At 40.7% G+C, this 17,609-nt stretch overlaps 2 protein-coding genes across 10 annotated transcripts in view; one reads left to right on the plus strand and one right to left on the minus strand.

Annotated features, from left to right (window-relative positions):
* Window positions 1-17,609, plus strand: part of LOC145959213 (neurotrimin) — a 402,237-nt gene that overhangs the window by 325,621 nt on the left and 59,007 nt on the right. The gene's annotated exons all lie outside the window — the stretch shown is intronic.
* The window catches only part of LOC145959214 (uncharacterized), a 94,334-nt gene continuing 90,471 nt past the window's right edge, over window positions 13,747-17,609 (minus strand). For both annotated transcript variants that reach the window (XR_014434942.1, XR_014434941.1), the window contains one exon: window positions 13,747-14,551. The gene's annotated coding sequence lies outside the window, so the exon portion shown is untranslated. The remainder of the gene's footprint in view (window positions 14,552-17,609) is intronic.

Consider the following 17,609-nt stretch of genomic DNA (forward strand, 5'->3'; position numbering starts at 1 on the left):
ACTCAATTAGGGGCGGCCGCGAATTTGCATAAATAGTGCGAAACGAGCATCTGCACGCGTTGCACCGGCTGTTCCAATGCCGATCGTAATCGCTCGCCGATATATACACGGAATGCTGGACGTTAATTTAACGAAAACTTTATTTTTTTCTCGATAGATTCGCACCCCGCGGAAACTTTTCCCGGCGAAAATCCATTCAACACGAGAAAATCCGTCGCGTCCTCGCGTGTCGCGCACTTTATTAATTTATTAAACAATCGCGATAAAAAAAATGAAAGTTGTCGAATGAAAGTTTTATGGTAGAGAGGGAAATTCTGCGTTCGAATTTACGGCTTTGTGATTTAATCGGCCGCGCGAGAATCTATCGTTAAAATTAAGGTCAGGGATATATTGTGTGGAACACACTCGGTATACCCTCTGTCCTCGCGTAATCGGGCCTCGCACTATCTCAATTAATTGCCGTCACATTATTTGCGGTCGGCGGAGCTTGCCGAACCTCGGCTTTCAACCGCGCTCATTCATCGAGCGCGGGCGGGCTCCAACGAAATCGGTTAATTCCGGATTATCCGAATCGCAAAATGGCACTTGCTTTGGTCCTTTAGCGCCGCGATTCAATTTGCGCGCGATTAGATAACGAGAGGTGACGCTGACGACGATTATTATATCATTCGCAGAATTCTTGAAAAGAGGAAAGATTTGTCTGAAAGCGTCACCCATTTTGCTAAATTTCGTTGCGAGGGCAATAAAGAGAAAAAGAGACAGAGAGAGAAAGGGAGATACAAACAGTATTCTAATTATAAGACTAAAGATTCCCGATGAATCAAACTACAAGAGAGCAGAACGAAACTTTATTTTCAGTTTATTTGAAAGAGAGTTTACCTCGGTAGGAACCTAGTTCGGGAGTTACTCTTATCGAGATATTTAATGTTGAAAATTTGAAAGTTAAGGAAATTAATCTCTCAGGAAGTGAGTTTACGGCTGGAGGTTAAACGGATCTCTCGATACTTTCTCGTTTCGCTAAAATTGTTGCACCGATCACATACGTTCCGTCAATGCAACCCATACATTCGATATAAATTTTGTTTCTAAAAGTCTAATTAATATCCGCTCCAAATTATAAAGTTTTCTAATAAAGAGAGAAATCTCCTCGAGTCTTTATTGCAATATAAACACGATCCAGTATTTGTTTGGTTGATCTTCTCGATGAAGAACAACAAATAACTCGAGTTTCTCCGTTGATTCGTTTAACGATAACAAATTACTGCATCGAATCTGGGCGAAATGAAATCGAGCGACTCGTTAACAGGGATATTTTTACGATCATAAATGTGTCTGTAAGCGTCGAAGGGATCGCCGGCGTGTGCGACCTCGTATTTATACGGTGACATTTTGTTCTGCCATCATCAAATATTATTACATATTATTCTGCGGCGAACCGTATTCGCCCACTCGTTCATTTCGTCAGTCATTAAAGCACAATCAAGTGGTGTCGCGAGTTGATGCGCACACAGCACGTGTGAATTCATGCACATTCCTCCCCCACCCCATCTATTGAAATCATTTAAATGCTATGTCGCGCGACAAATTTATTCGTTGATTTTTGCCAAGCATTCGACGCACTTTGTCCTTTGATTCTATCGCTATTTTACGAGCAAGCGAGTAATAATCGATCGTAATAATTAATCATTATGAGCGAGACACGCTATACAATGATATCGATATCGATTCTCTGGATTTGATCCTACAAAACTGCATCCGATATACGACGAGTAACAAGTGATAAATTATCAGGCGCGAATCTCATTTCGCGCAAAGTGCTCGTCGATTAATTGCAGCCACTTTATTTATCAGGAAAGTACATATATCACACCGCGTGGACGCGTTTCCTCTTGCACGTATCCGACATTAATATCGATTAGTGTTACATATAGATAATATTTGCATCCCTCTATTTTATATCGTTATTGCATATTCTCTCGGTTATATATATATATATATATATATATATATATATATATATATATATTTTCCAGTTTCGCGTTTTTTTTAGTTTTTTTTTATTGTACAGTTTATTATTTATTTAGTTTGCTGTTCAAATATTTTCTGTTACATTGTTAAATTTTGCCGCATGACCGTGTTCAATGTTCTTAATTCGGTAAATGGGGTAACGTGCGATAAATTAGTTTAACCTCGATACATCTCTGGAGAGATTGAAATAATATTTTCATTTCTCTCCGCGCAACGTGTATAGACAACTTTCGAGATGCTTATATGAACATTTATTATGTTACTATGTTGGATCTTCTCCTCTTAATTTTTTAAATCATCGAGAGAGATTTTTGCTCAGATACAAAATCAAATATTTAATGACGCAAAATATTTTATATTCTCGTGGCAAATTTCATTATATTTAGAAAATCTATTTTAAAGAATGGTGTATTAATATTGCTCTTGTCGAAAAAATAGGGTTGTTGAAGCTGAAAATTGTCTCGCTACAATAACTAATCAATTTTTATTCCATCATCAAAGCAGTTACGGTCTCGTTGTAAAAGCAAAATAAATTTGATAGAAATGAACGGTTTTGTTTTAGTAGCGTCTCTCTATATGAAAAATTCAATAAAATTTTTCTATCTCTCTGATACAAAACAGATTTGCTGTAATATGTAATATCGTTGTATAATTGGTTATAGTAGCAAAATTTTATCGTTTTTATATCGAATATGCAGTAACAGCGAAGCCATTTTGTGCTGCGAGAGCAAAATTCTCTTTTTATGCATATTTTAGAGATTTTCACCAGTGTATTTATATCGCGACTGAATCGCAAAATAAATTTCGCAAAAATATCTACGCGTCTCGATGCGTATAATTATCCAGCCAAATATGATCGGGGATAATTCGAAGATATTATTGCCATCATAGTCTCTCTAAATAAACGTTTACAGTTCATGTCCATACGAAATACAGTATTTTATAGCCCGCATCATTTCAACGGATTACCATGGGCTGATTTCCAATAGAGAAACAAGCGGAGAGACACCTCGTCCGCTCGTCTCGTACTCGTATTTATCCGCTCGCTCGCGCATTCAACCCAGTTTTACGCCGATCGATACCGTCGCTCGCCTCTGATAAAAATCACACGAGCTCTTTGATATCGCAGGATAATGCGTCGCGTTATATTCGCTTCGCGTGACGTAAGAGAGGAGTGAAAGAAGATCTCGGTGCGAAAACCGAGACGAGTTTTCAAAGGGAAGAAAGCGCTTTCTCCTAACGTGCGCGTAAATGGTTCATATCTCCTCTATCCGCGTTTTTTCTCTCTCAAAAAAATGTTGGAGGCATCATAAAAAAGTTCGTTACATCGAGTGCCAAAACAGGATGAGGATGAGACTTGATAACCAGGTACATCAGCCGGCAGGTTGCGCGGAAAAGGATGCGCGGCAGCCGGAGATCGCTAGGATTGCATTTCCATTAGTTAATTTACTTTCCTGTGAGGTAAATCCCACCCTTAAAACTGCTCGCAGCAGCGCCCGCGGTGAGGTCCGAGTATCTTGCGTTAAGCCGGCGCGACTCGCGATTAAAATTCTCTTCCTTCCCCCCCGGACAAGTTGTCGCGGGCACGTTAACGTCGTTTTCAAAGAAAAAAAAAAGCGTAATTAGATAATTCGTTTCTCCAAATTTGCATTCTCAGCGAGCATGATATTTCTCGGCGCGTTAACTTTGGACCAGGGTCGATATTTCTACGAGCTTACGTAAGATGAGATATTCATGAAATTGATCCACTGTATTTTCGTATCTCGTATTTAACATTGCGCCCGGCTTCAATTCTGACTCCGTATTGGAAACCCGAGACCGCATTTAGAAAATTTGAATATCAGGTTTACGAACGAGACATTCTAATTTCCGCCCGATTAAATTGTTTCCATTTTCGACGAACACAGCGCGCGATCCGAGTCGAAATTTTTCTCCATTTTCGATCTCTCAATTTTCAACCCAATTCTCTATTTTTTGATATTTTAAGCAGAATTAAATATATTTTAAAACTATTTAATTCATAAATTTTAAACCATTTAATCTCTATAATTTTATCGAAGACTCTTCTTTCAGATCTTAAATAAAAAAATATTTTACTGTTTATTTTAGGTACAAAGGAGGAGCTTAATTCCTATATAAATTAAGTCTAAATCCTAAAATCCAAACGTGAGATAATTGAAATTGAAGTAGGAGCAAAATTTCAACTCTCGTGGAAAAACAACGTGGATCTTTGTCGGATCTCATCGCGCGTTCCTTATTTCTCCATCGCTCTCACGCGAGTACGCGTTTCACGAAGACGTATATTGGCTATATCGCACCGAATGTTTATGATCATCACGCGGATGGTTGGGAAAATGTTCGAATACGCTCGCCTGTGCGCGCGCGTTGCCTTCTCAAAGAAGAACCGTATCCGGCCGGAGGGTAAAGCAAGTCGGGGCGCGCGCGCGCGACCATCGTGGAAAGTCGTTCGATACGAGAAGAAGGAAAAATAGGAGCCCCTTTGCCAAGAGATAAAAGGAATCTATGGCCGTGTTTACACGGCGCCCCGAGATTGAAGCTCATTCTCGACCATCTCTTCGCTTTTTAAATAAAACTCACTCAGTTTAGCGCCGCCCATGTTGCAGCCGCTCTTTCCCATTCCCAGCATATTTGTTGATCTTGCGTGACACGAGATAATACTGCAACTGTCGCCCACGCCAGCGTTTCTCAAACCGAGCGCTTAGCCTGAGATAGATGCGGGTGAGATCGACGCGCTTAATATCAAAATACACATAAAATTTATTATTGAATTTATTAACATCGAAAATTTATCTCCTGTTTTTTTTTTTTTTATTTACCGGTGACTTCATTTTATCTCAATCGATCGATTTAAATGCACACACGTGTTCTCCCTCTGTAAAATTTCCGAATATAAAGGACGTAAATATTTAAAAGAATCTTCGTCTCTCTTTGCATAAAACAAAGGTGATATCGTCGAATATTTCACAGAGGCGGGTAAAAGCTGAGAAGAACCTTTACCTTTACATAACGGAGGGTGACGTTATTATAGCAGCCGCAGCGAGAGCCATCGAGCGCAGCGGGAAGACGAAACGCGCGATGTAATATCCACGACAGGAACAACGGAATAATGGAAAAAGAGATGAATGGTTTTTGGGCGCGTGTCGCGGTGGTAAAATGGCACGCGACGTCCGTCGTGATAGGTGGTGCCGACATTGCACGGGAGATTAACGCAATTGTCACTTGAACCGGCTTTTAGTAATGGCTGCCGGATTTAGCTCCAACAGTTCGGAGCGGAGCGCGATAATTACCTGCGTCGTCGAAAGTGACGACGGTTAACGCGGGCGATAAATCCTCCCTCGTGATCGATATTATTTCGTTACACGTTAAGTCTACTGCCATAGTAAGACCGGGCGATAATTACTTTCGTATTGATATCAAGCGCGCATCCATCAATCTCCATAATACTTCTCCAGTGCTTAATCTCTCCACGTGTCGCTCTTGCTCAAACGTCACGCGTCGCAATTATGCACGCGAGTATGCGTGCAATTTACAACCAGCACACGTATACCTCTTTGATGCGTCGTGATATCTTTAATTAAGTCTCGCCGCGTACTCTCTCGCAAGCATTCTAGAAATAATATTCTCCTCTCGGTGAAAATATTTGAAAAACACGCGCGATGGTTCGGGGTTGACGAAGGAACGCGTAGGAATAACGAAATGATGAATTAATTAAATGCTCGCATCATCATCATCAGCATCGTCATCAGCATCGCCATCGGCGTGAAACCGTGTTTCGACTAGCCCGCACCGTGTAATCCGATGCCGAGCATGCTCATCTATCACCTGGAGCAGAAAACGCGGCTATCGATTTCCCAGCGACGTCAATAATCTCGCGCGACGTCGTCGCGGCGATGCATCATGCGGCCGGCTTCATAAGCAAGCCGGACGTCGTTTAATTACCGGCCCGAGATGTTATCCCGCGGTCTCGATTATTCACCGACGACGTCATCGGGAAAGTTTGCGCGCAGACGCGCAACACGAGACCGAATGCGCCGAAAGCGTATGGCTGCGTATTAATAATCGAAGAGAGAAAAAAATAAACGGCTTAACTTCATCGCGAGTCGTAAACCCTCCGCGCGAAACATCGACGGGGAAGATGAGCTCTTTCGCGCGCATCAATCTTGACTCCCGGAAACAAAATTACGAGGGTGGCGAGTCGATATCGAGGGTATCGACAGGATAAGCTTCGGAGTCCCTGACGGATTCGGATATACATCCGGATGTTTTCGATTCGCATGATGTAACGCGCAGAGTCCGAGTTTGCGACACGCGTTCAACACGCTTTTCACGTATGTCATCCGTGACACGCGGCCAGACTTTATAACGTCCGCTATACCGTGCCGTGTCGCCATTCGTTACGTCATGTCGCGCAATCGGTGACGATGATTACGATGAAAAACGGGATGGAAACGGACGTCTCTCGAGGCTGGGCTCGCGCGGTCAAAGTCGTGCATCACCGCACGCGCGATGTCCGGTCAATTCTCCGACGTTTCACGGGCTTCCCCTCTAATCTAACCACTACATAACGTCGTTTTAATCACCATTCCGTGGAAATTAATATCGTACGATACTCGCCATTTTGGCACCGCTTGTCAAAAGTCGATGGCACTGAATCAAAATCAAGAATTGCAGAAACTTGAGCTCAATCGATTACACAAGATGTTTACTAGAAAATTTATATTAATAAATTCCAAGTAATTAATATTAATTTTCTTTTCGATTCTTCGTTATAAAGAGATTTTGATTATCGATTGCGTCACGACGATCGGAAATGGATCTGCTTTCTCTGCGAGAAAGGAAACGTTTCAGTGTGTCTATTCGATTGCTTTGGGAAACGTAAAGCCTTCTCGGGATGACAAGACTAGCTTGATCGTGGGACGTGGCGATAAACGAAGGGAAGGTTTCGTCTCGCTTCGAGATATGATCGATTGCCGCGCGATCGTTTTCTATTTATATCGTTCTGAAATAAATTCTTCTTTTATTGCACGTTCATAAACGTGGCTGCATTATTCGGTTCTCACGCAGTCTGCATTCTCCGCTGTCGTGTCATTCAAGACTAGAGGTAAGAAACGGGAATATCGACCTGAAAGATGCGCGATTCATAAGTGTTTCTATTATCGCGCTGAGAGAAAATGAACCAATTTATTTATGCCCTCAATTTTACAAGAAACGGAGACTATTCGTACAAAATTTTATCCTTGTATAAAACATACATAATATTTACTTTATTATTTGGGCGCACGAAAACGTATTAAAAGATACCGTCAAAAGAGATCTTTTATAAATCGTTTATAGATCGTCGTATTAAAAGAAACATCTCTCAAAGATATTAGATAGATATAAAATATCTTTTTTCCACCGAAAGCCTCAGATACGCAGAAATACGAAAATAGTTGCACGTAGAATGCGATAGTATTTGAGGAAGCGGAGAATTTCTTCTCGATATCGGATTATGTTCAAATAATATCAACCATTGACTGTCACTCGCCAAACTCCTCTCGCAAGTTTTCCATTGCCGTTTTCTTCTGAAGATTTTTTTCATTTTACTTTCCTTTACTCAGCTTTCCCCTGTACATGCACTTTCAAAGAAAATAAAGCATTCCATGAAATCGTTCTGCCCCGAGGCAACATTTCAACATATGTTTGTCCGTCAAAAGAGATCTCGTTTGGATACTCATCATTTGGAAATGTCTGTACAATTTTGCCTGTGGTCAGTGTTTTCGTCTTTTCTCTATTTCGTGTCCTTCTCAAAAATTCCGTAAAATCTTTTATAAATCATCTATAGATCGTCGTACGATCAATGTAATATGATTTTAATTATAAATGCATCTCTTTCTCTCGGAAAATGAAAGATTAATATATTAAAAACAAGATTGTACATAAAATATGTATGTACATAAAACATTTACACGAGCTTTTCCGGAAATCTCTTGCATTCGAGATTGCCCAGATCTCTTTTGGAAATTTTATTATCAAGACAACATTGTGAGAAAAGTTGCAACATAAATTGTGATCTCTCGAGAGGGAGAAAGTTTCGCATCCAGGAAAAATTAATTCTGTACTCGTAAAAGTTGACATTCGCATTGCTAAAGTTAACATCGTTAACTTTATTCCAAGGTACAAATTTTAATTTGACAAGTTTATTTGCATCGAATAAATTATTTGATTGTCCGACAAATATGAATATTGTCAAAGGGACGTAGCATTTTCAGCAATATGCGAAACCTCCGGTTTAATATCTCCCTTTTCCACTTTTATACCGGAACGGGACGCGCGGAGAAAATATCGGATATCATGAGCGAGGCACTTTTTGTGACAAAATACCCAGTAATATACAACAAAATGTAGCCGCTTTCTATATATCTCTTTTTCGTGATATTATTCTGACAAGCGTTTATAATGCATTTGAAATAAGATAATATATAATACAACATGTTTATATTATAACGGTATATTAAAACGGTGCTTTCCACGATTTCTATATAGTCGAGTAAATATTTATATATGATAATTAATTAAAATGCAATTGCGAATCGCATTTGTTATCAAATTTTCACAAACGTGTTCATCATGTTAGCCATATACATACGCGTACGAATGAAGAATTGTACAAGTTTCACGAGGTATAACAATTACGCTAAATATAGTCGATTCGAGATAATTGCTCGCCGTTATCCAAAGTCGGCTAAACTTTATTAACGTTTCTTCGAGATAAAATTTCGCTGCTGACGAAGCCGCGCAGTTATCCCGCGGTTCAACTTTTAACAGGACCCAAGTATTGCCGGTTTTGCTATTTCGTAGCCGTTTAACGTAAGCGGCGTGGAAAGAAGCCGCGCTTCCCTATCTCTAATCTCGGAGTATTCTTCGATATAAAATTACCAAGTGGAATTCTCTTAAATGAGTTTGTATACCGGGCATAATTAAAAGCACGCGAGCAATTAAAAAGTCCTCGGGAGAAGTGATCGAATGCGTTTTGCGAGCGCGAAGGAAAAAAAAACAATCGCGCGCAATTTAAGAAACTCGCGCAGAGTAATTATCGTAATTATTTTAATCGCGCTTCGCTTAAGCGGAATGAAAGCGTCCGTGCAATCTTTTGGATAATCTCGTTTTTTTTTCTCTTTTCATTTTTATTTTTCGAAAAACCAAGCAAGAGACCGGTCAATTTGTTTCGCCGACAGTTGCTCCGAAAGTCAAGACTCCGGAGAGAAAGAGAGCGCGCGTTTCCGCGCTTTTAACGAGTCCGGGCGTCTCTTACGCGGAAAATACTTTATCGTCGTCCTCTCGCGTGCAGGACACTAGCCGCTCGCAGGACGAAACTCGCTCGTTACGATTCCGGGCGCGTGCCCCCGGAACGAAGTGAGCGCTATTTCTCGTAAATTTAATTTCCAAAGTATTACGCGGAGAGAACAAGCGAAAGCGGCGCGAGAGCTATTGGCTACCGGCTACCGGAAAAAGGAGCGCTCTGGGAGAGCGTGACTCCCGTCGCCGTTTGTCGGGATGTACGCTCGTTGCGATCGATGGACCGTCTTAAAAAAAAGAGAGAAGCGAGACCAAAAGTTCAGTCCATTTCCTCGCCAAAGAGAGGATGTTGCGCAAGTGCTTCAACGGAATGATGAGGATGCAATTTTTTAGTAGCGTTATTTTAATCCCCGAGATTGTAGAAATATTTTGACATGCGTCTGTCTTTTCGCGCGCGGCTCTATCAGTCTGACGTGTAATTAAAAATTTCTCCCTTTACAGAGAGTGAAAGGTACAAGAATTCAGCATCTATTCTGTCTAAGAAGAATGCAAAGAAATAATAAAAAACTCGAAACTGAAAAAACGTAACAGAAAAATAATATTCTTCAAACTAGCTACGCTCTTTCCTTCCTGCAAATACTTTCACGAAGAGAGAATCAATTATCGATTTAAAATATTAGCTCGCTCCCCAAAGATGTAAGTATTTCTCAAAATAAATCGTAAAAGGATGATGTCAAATTGCAAGAATCTCGTTGAAGCATCTCGTTATACGTGTGTCAAAGTCGCAATTCATCCTTAAATTCATTGTGTTTCGCAAATTGATTCATGTCATAATGTGACGTACCTTTCGGATATTTCCCTAATACCTCTTCTATTCGATAATAGCATCTCTCTGGCGAGACTGGTTTTTTTTTCATTACATCGAATCGAGACTGGGAAGACGATGAATTCTCCGGGACGCCGATTTCAGCGAGAGAGTTACCGGATACTCCAATCTGCTAAGTGAAAGTCCCCCTCTGTTATCAGGTTTGGTGGCAGGCTACTCGCTCTCTACGTAGCTTTACCGGCGCATCGACAATAGAATTATGTCGATTTTGAAGGCGATGAAGTATAGAGGAAATCTGTGCGCGTTTCGCAAAAACCGCGGAACTCGCCGATGGGAATTGCATTAGAATCGATCGTGATCGAGCGTTCCGTATCCCATGCTTCATGTTCTTCTCGTTCTTCTCGTGAATATACATATATCGGCAAACACCAGACGACATTTATCGCGATGTCGCTCAATACCTATCTACCTATCTACTTTGGCGAAATAGGTTATTCGGTGTCCTCGTTACGTTTCCCCAAATTAGTCGCGTAATAAAACGCATCCGCGCGACATCAAGATGACTTTGACTACGCAAACATACCGCGAGGCGTCGGTAAACACGTCCTACGCTTGCCGGAAATTACAGTTTGACGTTGAAACTTTTTGCGCTAGTTACTTGCATGCAAGCTCGCCGTATCGATTGAAAATTAACGGAGAGTCTTCGAATATCACTTGGATTTACACAGCTGTTAATTGTACGTCGAAGATAAAAATAATTTTCCTCGAAAAATTCAATCGGATCCCCTTTATATTAAAATCCCGTATGCTTTTTCCGATCGTAACATTCGTATATAATATTTTTTTGCCAAAACGATGAGGGAAGAAATACGAGACGAGGTAACGATACGAGAAGAACAATACACGTTTAAGTCCCGGGGAAAAGCGAGACGCAAACTCCCCGCACATTGTTCGATGATATTTCAGCGACGCTCGTTTCCATTTCGCAATAGCGTCAAATTACTAGAAACGACTCGTGAAAAGAACACCCGGCCATGCTGTAGCGATTCATAAAAGCTCGGAGCGCTGCAAAGGTCGATGAAAAGCGGCGACTTCGAAAGCCGTATCAACGGCTGACCGCGACACAAAGAAGCCCATATCCTGCCGCAGGAACAAAAAGCACTTTGGAGCTAAAAGCGCGCATCGTCGTATGGTGGTGGCAAGTTATTTTTATGAAGTCGTTGAATATATAAACGTGTCGCGAGGGACACAACGATTGCGTACGCGTGAACGCTCAATTATCGAGTCTTCCGGCGGCACTTCAGGGACGAGGGGAAATTGTATATTAAATATACGCAAAATACATGAGATTAAAAAAAATCCATTAATTTACAGCGAGGTACTTTGTGTCGCGGTCAGCCGTTGATACGGCTTTCGAAGTCGCCGCTTTTCATCGACCTTTGCAGCGCCCCGAGCTTTTATGAATCGCTACAGCATGGCCGGGTGTTCTTTTCACGAGTCGTTTCTAGTAATTTGACGCTATTGCGAAATGGAAACGAGCGTCGCTGAAATATCATCGAACAATGTGCGGGGAGTTTGCGTTTCGCTTTTCCCCGGGACTTAAACGTGTATTGTATCGTAGATAAATACGGGAGAATTTGAGCGACAAAAGCTTCAAAGAGATTAAATTGGATTGAATACTCAAAATGTTATTTTTTAATCTATTGAATTTTTCCAGATATTTTAATTTAATAGAGTCTTTATTTTTTTTACACTCGATTGTCAAAATGTTTAACGTTAAAATTTCACTCGAGCCATCGCGCGCATTGTGCAAAAATCATCTCTGAATTCTTCGGAAACGCGGAACCGAATGTTGCTATCGCGACAAAAGCGTCACTTTATATAACGCATTCGCGTTTTCATTTCTGCAACGATGATAATTTAGCGCGACTTTTGCATGTACCGGCAAAATCAAAATGACAAAAGTACGAAACATTATATTTGCATGCAGAAAAGGGGTGTATCGTGCATACACGGTGTGCCACAAGTGCAGAAAATCCGAACTCGAGCTTTCGTCTCTTCGCCGCGATGTTTCGTCGCGTCTCATCGTGCGGTGAAAAAGCGTAGCGAATATTTCAGACATCCTATATACACAGGGGAGAGGAGAGGAGGTCGAAGAAATCGCGTAGAGGAGAGGGTCGCGTTTTCATCCACGGTAGAGATAGCGCCGCTTCCTATCGGACAGGCCGGTTTTATCGTCTCTCGCTCGCCTGGCGTCGTCCGCCGAGAGGACAAAGAATCCTCGGGATAGAGGATTCACCGGAATAATCGCGGGGAAATTTATGAGAGCGGACGCGTTGGAAATTTCGGTCACGTAACGCGCTATCCGCCGTAACGATACCGCACGAGACAACGTAAAATCTCTACCCGCTACCCGGCTAACGAAACTAATTCACCGTCCACCGCACACAAGCTTGTTCCCGCGCATTCGGTCGCACGGCGAAGGTAATGGAACGTAATCTATTTATGTAACTGCCTCGCTACGCCGAGCAACTCGCCTCGCGAAAAGTAGTTATGACAATGCTCCCTTGTGTCCCGCGCGACGCGTCTTACTTTCAATCCTGGCTCGCGTAACTCTCGCGCAAAACAATCGATTGCCTGAGATCCAAACTTTATTAATTCCAAGTATACAAAGTTTAGCGTGTAATCTCTCCCGATGTAATTTCTCGAACTGCAAAACTTTGCAACGCAATCGTAAGAGGTATTCCTAATTATTTTTTGTCATAAGAATTAAGACTCTTGCCTTGCAAAAGGATGTGAAACACACAGTGACTTTATCATTCTTCTGTAATAATTGATATTTTTTCAAATACGCGACAGCAAACATTTCTCTTCGACATTTTTCAAGTTGTGGTGAACGTGAATTAGCAAAGGCTCTTTCGTATAATTACGTATAACGATGGTCGCGTGTTCCCGCCGTTTGGTTTTGTCGAGTCCGAGGGACCAATAAGCGACAAAATGTGACGCGATTGTTCCATGAAAGCGAGGAAAAAATGCCCTTTCCAATAAGCGCGCAAACTACTCTTCGCACGCAGTGTTTTCATCATTTATCCGCGCAATAATACTTTAAATTGGCGTATCTCCGCAAACGAAGCCGCGCGCATAGAATAGAATTACCAATCAGCTGAGTCAATTTTACACACAGTGCGAGAGACATGACTCGTTAATTGTTTTCATTCGAAATCTTGGTTAAACGCTAATATCGGGGCCGTAAAAAAAAAAGAATATTTCACCGAAACTGTATTTAAATTTTCCGCAATCACTCAAGACGATGTCTGCACAGAGAAAAATATCATTCTACTGCCAAGAAAAGCTCGGTTTATTTTTCTTTTTTTAAGTAATAGTTTTCTTCAACAAAGAGAATATATTCTTTATACTGTCTTAAAATATACTCATCACAAGTATTAGAAAATCTCATTATCATGTACTCAAAAGAAGAATTTATTTTCTCTTCAAGAATATTGTAAAATTGTATCAAAGAAAAATCAAACTTACTTTAAGCCAACTCTATGTAGTAAGCAAACCAAATTTTTGTCTTAATTTAATATTCTTGACTAAAATACTGCACTTACTAAAATTCAGAATATATTCAATTAAATTTAATGCTTGTGTGAACTTATGATATATTTGCGGATATACAAACTTATGATATACTTAAAATAAATAATATTTACTTGAATACAGTATACATTTTTCCCTGTATGCGACATTTAAAAATCCGATATGCGATTTCGCGAAAGTCGCTGACAAATGTTCCCTTCATCTCTCCTTAATTAATCATCGCTCGATGATATTGACGTGTCGCATAAAGAAAACATTCTCCGTTGTCTGACAACTAATTTCGAAGGCTCGAGACACCTCGTTCTCTCTCACCCTCCGTCTATAAATATGTTCTCACGTCTCGCAGAAAGTACGCTGGTTTCCGTACACACGTACAACCCTTTACAGGGAGGCGCGCTCGCGCGCTTCAGAGATAGGAGCAAAGATATGAGCGCCTTATCGACCGCTTTATCGGGGCACCTGAGCCCTTAACTGTGACCCCCTGTAACGTGGCGCGGTCGTAGATAAAGGACTCTCTTTCCTCAGCTATAACGCGTTCCGGAGCAGGTGTACGGTAAAGGGAAAATTGCGAGTACTACCTATACACGGCTACACGATGGCAGACTTGGCGCTCCGATGGCGGTCATGAATCTATCCTCGACATCGTGCCTCGTTGTATATACGCGCCGATCGAAGGTCACGCGCCGTCACTGAAGCACGTAGGCGCTTTGAGGATGAAAGCTTAAGCATGTGTGTGTATCCTCAGACTTACGAGAGCGATTACAAAGCGTAGCTCTCCGAAATTCGGGAACATGCGAGCTGAAACAAAGCGAAATGAAATGTTGTTGGAATAAAGTTTAACGAGGAGAATAAGGATGGCTGTCGAGAGAGATAAATATAAATGTTGCGAAAATATATAAGAAATATTGTATATTTTTTCAACTAATTTACTTCACCCCCTCGCATTCTTCCAACACTTTCTTGATATTGTAACGTCATCTCGACAGTATTATGCGCGCGTGAGTCTAACTTTTCAATTCGAACGTGGATCCCAAAGTTTCTCGTCCTGCAGAGAAGTGAAACACTACGCGATGCAATCGAAGAATCTATCCGGAGGGCGCAAGATATGAAAACTTCTTTAGAGAGAACGACGTGGAAATCGTTGTTACGACCCGCTCGTGTAGAACCCGTTGCAACTTTTACGATCGCATGAGAATGTAACGCGTAGCGAAATGGAAAGGAAAGCGGGAGGATATCTTTCTCTCTCTTTCTCGTCTCTCCTATGTACATAGGATGTCCGCGTGTCACTCGGAGTTTGGAAGAAAACGTGGACTTTGAAGAAGAGGGAGCGTGACCGGCCTGCGAAACAGACTCACAGACTCAACAGACTCGGAGTTTATTTCGCAACGCGACCATTGTCCCGCTCGCAAATCATCCGACACGATAAATACCGTCCACCGCGACGAGTATGCGATGCGACAGCCTTTACTCCAACTCTGCTGCGGCATAAAGCTACGTGATAATGTAGATGAGCAAAATATGCGCGGTTTTTCAGCAATTGTGCAATTAAATCCCGACATATGCCTTCTTCATCTGAAACGCGTTTCCGTATCGAATCGATTTTTAGACCTTTCCGGTTTTCATGTCAGTCACATATGTTGTCAAAGAGCTAATAATTTTGCTTATAATATATATCTTATAAAATCGCATACATAAAAATCGTTATTATCAAGAAAAAAGTGTACCGTTCGAAATATTCCAGAACAAGGCAAAAATTAAATAAAAGAATGAAAAATTGAACAAAATCAGAAATAAAATCCTCGATCTTGATATCGAGAATAGTGTACAGCAAAAATTTCAAAAAATTTAGTACACTCTACTCTTTTACGACAAAAGTCTAACAAAAAGAGGCAGAGAGAGAAAGCGCATTTATTTTCTCACAATCTTTCAATCACGTAGCGATGTCGATTGACGATTCGATTGGCCCTCGGAAAAACAACGCCGACTAACTCACGTCGCCGACTCAATTCGATTTTGCGGCAAAACGTTAGTGTTTTTCGGGGCCGAGTGGCGCTGATACGCTTCGTTTTCACTAATAAAATAATCGTGACCGAGCGACAAGAGCACGACGCGAGTGTGACAGCGGTCAGTGAGGTGGATACCCTCCCCCGTAGACGTCATCGGTGTTACGCGTGACCAGGTTACGGGATCAGGCTACGAAGGGGTAGGTAGGGGAATGGGGTTTATTTGTAGCGAGAGTGATTCGGTCACGAACTGGAAGCGGCCAACTGCAGTCTCTCCCCGGTAATCCCGTTGTGGCCGTTGTTCCCGTCGCGTGGATACTCGACCAGTCGTATGGTCAAGTCGCGTTACTGGTAGAAAAAAAAACACGGCTTGAAAAAAGGAAGACGAAAGAAAGAAATGAGTAAATAGAATGAGAGCGAGGTTTGGGGCGCTCTCTTTTAAACTCGACGAGTTTTTCGGGGTTAAGTGAGAAGTCGTATAAAGACCGCCACGGTAAGATCCGCGTTAGAAATTATCCACGAGAGCACTGTTCGAAGATAGAAGTAGATATGGGAAGTGACTCTGTAACTTTTTCGATATCTTACCGGTTTTTCCTTTCGGTAGCGAGTTTTGACGGATGAAAAGTCGCGCAAGTTGCAATTTAGATATGAAATTAATTAATGAATATGTACATGTATATTGTAAGATTGGGTATTTATAATTATTTCTATTATTATTTTATATTATTATACATTGTTATAAATTATAAATTATAATAATAATAATTAATAATTAATAATTAATTTATTAAATTATACATTATATATTGTATAATATTACACATTAATTATACATTTAATTATACATTACATATTATATAATATTATACATTATTCTCCGTGTATTGCAGTGCCTGTTATGTAATAGTATTATTTTTATAGAACAATTATTATCTTGGAAAAAGAAACTTGAAAAGCTATTTTTAATTTATGTCATTTATCTTTATTACAACTTTGATTATAAATACTAAAAGTTTCGAGTGCAGTCAAAAGTGATTTTGTATTAAAAACTTCCTGGCAGAGATGTAAATAGGTTGCATGAATATTAAATCATATTCTTAGCGTTAGAAAAATGGCTCGCCATTGATGATGCTATCGTGTCAAATATAATTATATTATTTGTCAGGTTAGGCAAATATATTTGGATCACAGCTTGTCATAGCGATGCCAATCTATTTCGAGTAATCGGATATTCTTGATCCTTTAATCCGAGTAGATGTGCCATCGAGAGAGAGAGGGAGAGAGAGAGAGAGAGATTGTTCAGATATTCTAAAAGTTTTTCGTATCGATCGCTTTTAATCTCCAAATGCTCGTAAAATTAAACGATGGCTAGGATTCGCGGAATAAAACGAGATGTATCAAATCGATTGTATTATTTCTCAATATTTTCTCACTTGACAGTATTATATAAGTCAATCGTTTTTTTGAGTATCATCAAGAAATCGTTGATTCGGTTTATTTGATTTTGCACTTTTAGCACGATGAAGTGCTCAAGGAAAAAAGAGAACGATCGATACTTTGCAGCGCTTATCAACGTTTATCTTTTCCACTAAATTTTCTCCGCGCAACTAATATTGAAGCAGGAACGACGACCGTAATAGTAAATGATAACATTTTCTTTACTCGTCGTAAACAATTTATCAACCATTTTGCCGCGCGCTTTATCGATCTTTCTCGCGTTTATAAAGCGCAGCGTGGGAAACTTATGGGAAATAATAGGAAGTTTTCCGGGAAGGAGGAAAGTCAGCAGATAAACCTGGTTAAGAAAACCGAAGAAGAGTGAACGGCGGTGGGTCGCAAAGTCGAGGAGTTTA

This window comes from Camponotus vicinus, unplaced genomic scaffold (assembly GCF_025532165.1).
Source record: "Camponotus vicinus isolate PSW18456_S1 unplaced genomic scaffold, iyCamVici1.0 SCAF_1, whole genome shotgun sequence".
In the NCBI taxonomy this organism is placed as follows: domain Eukaryota; kingdom Metazoa; phylum Arthropoda; class Insecta; order Hymenoptera; family Formicidae; genus Camponotus; species Camponotus vicinus.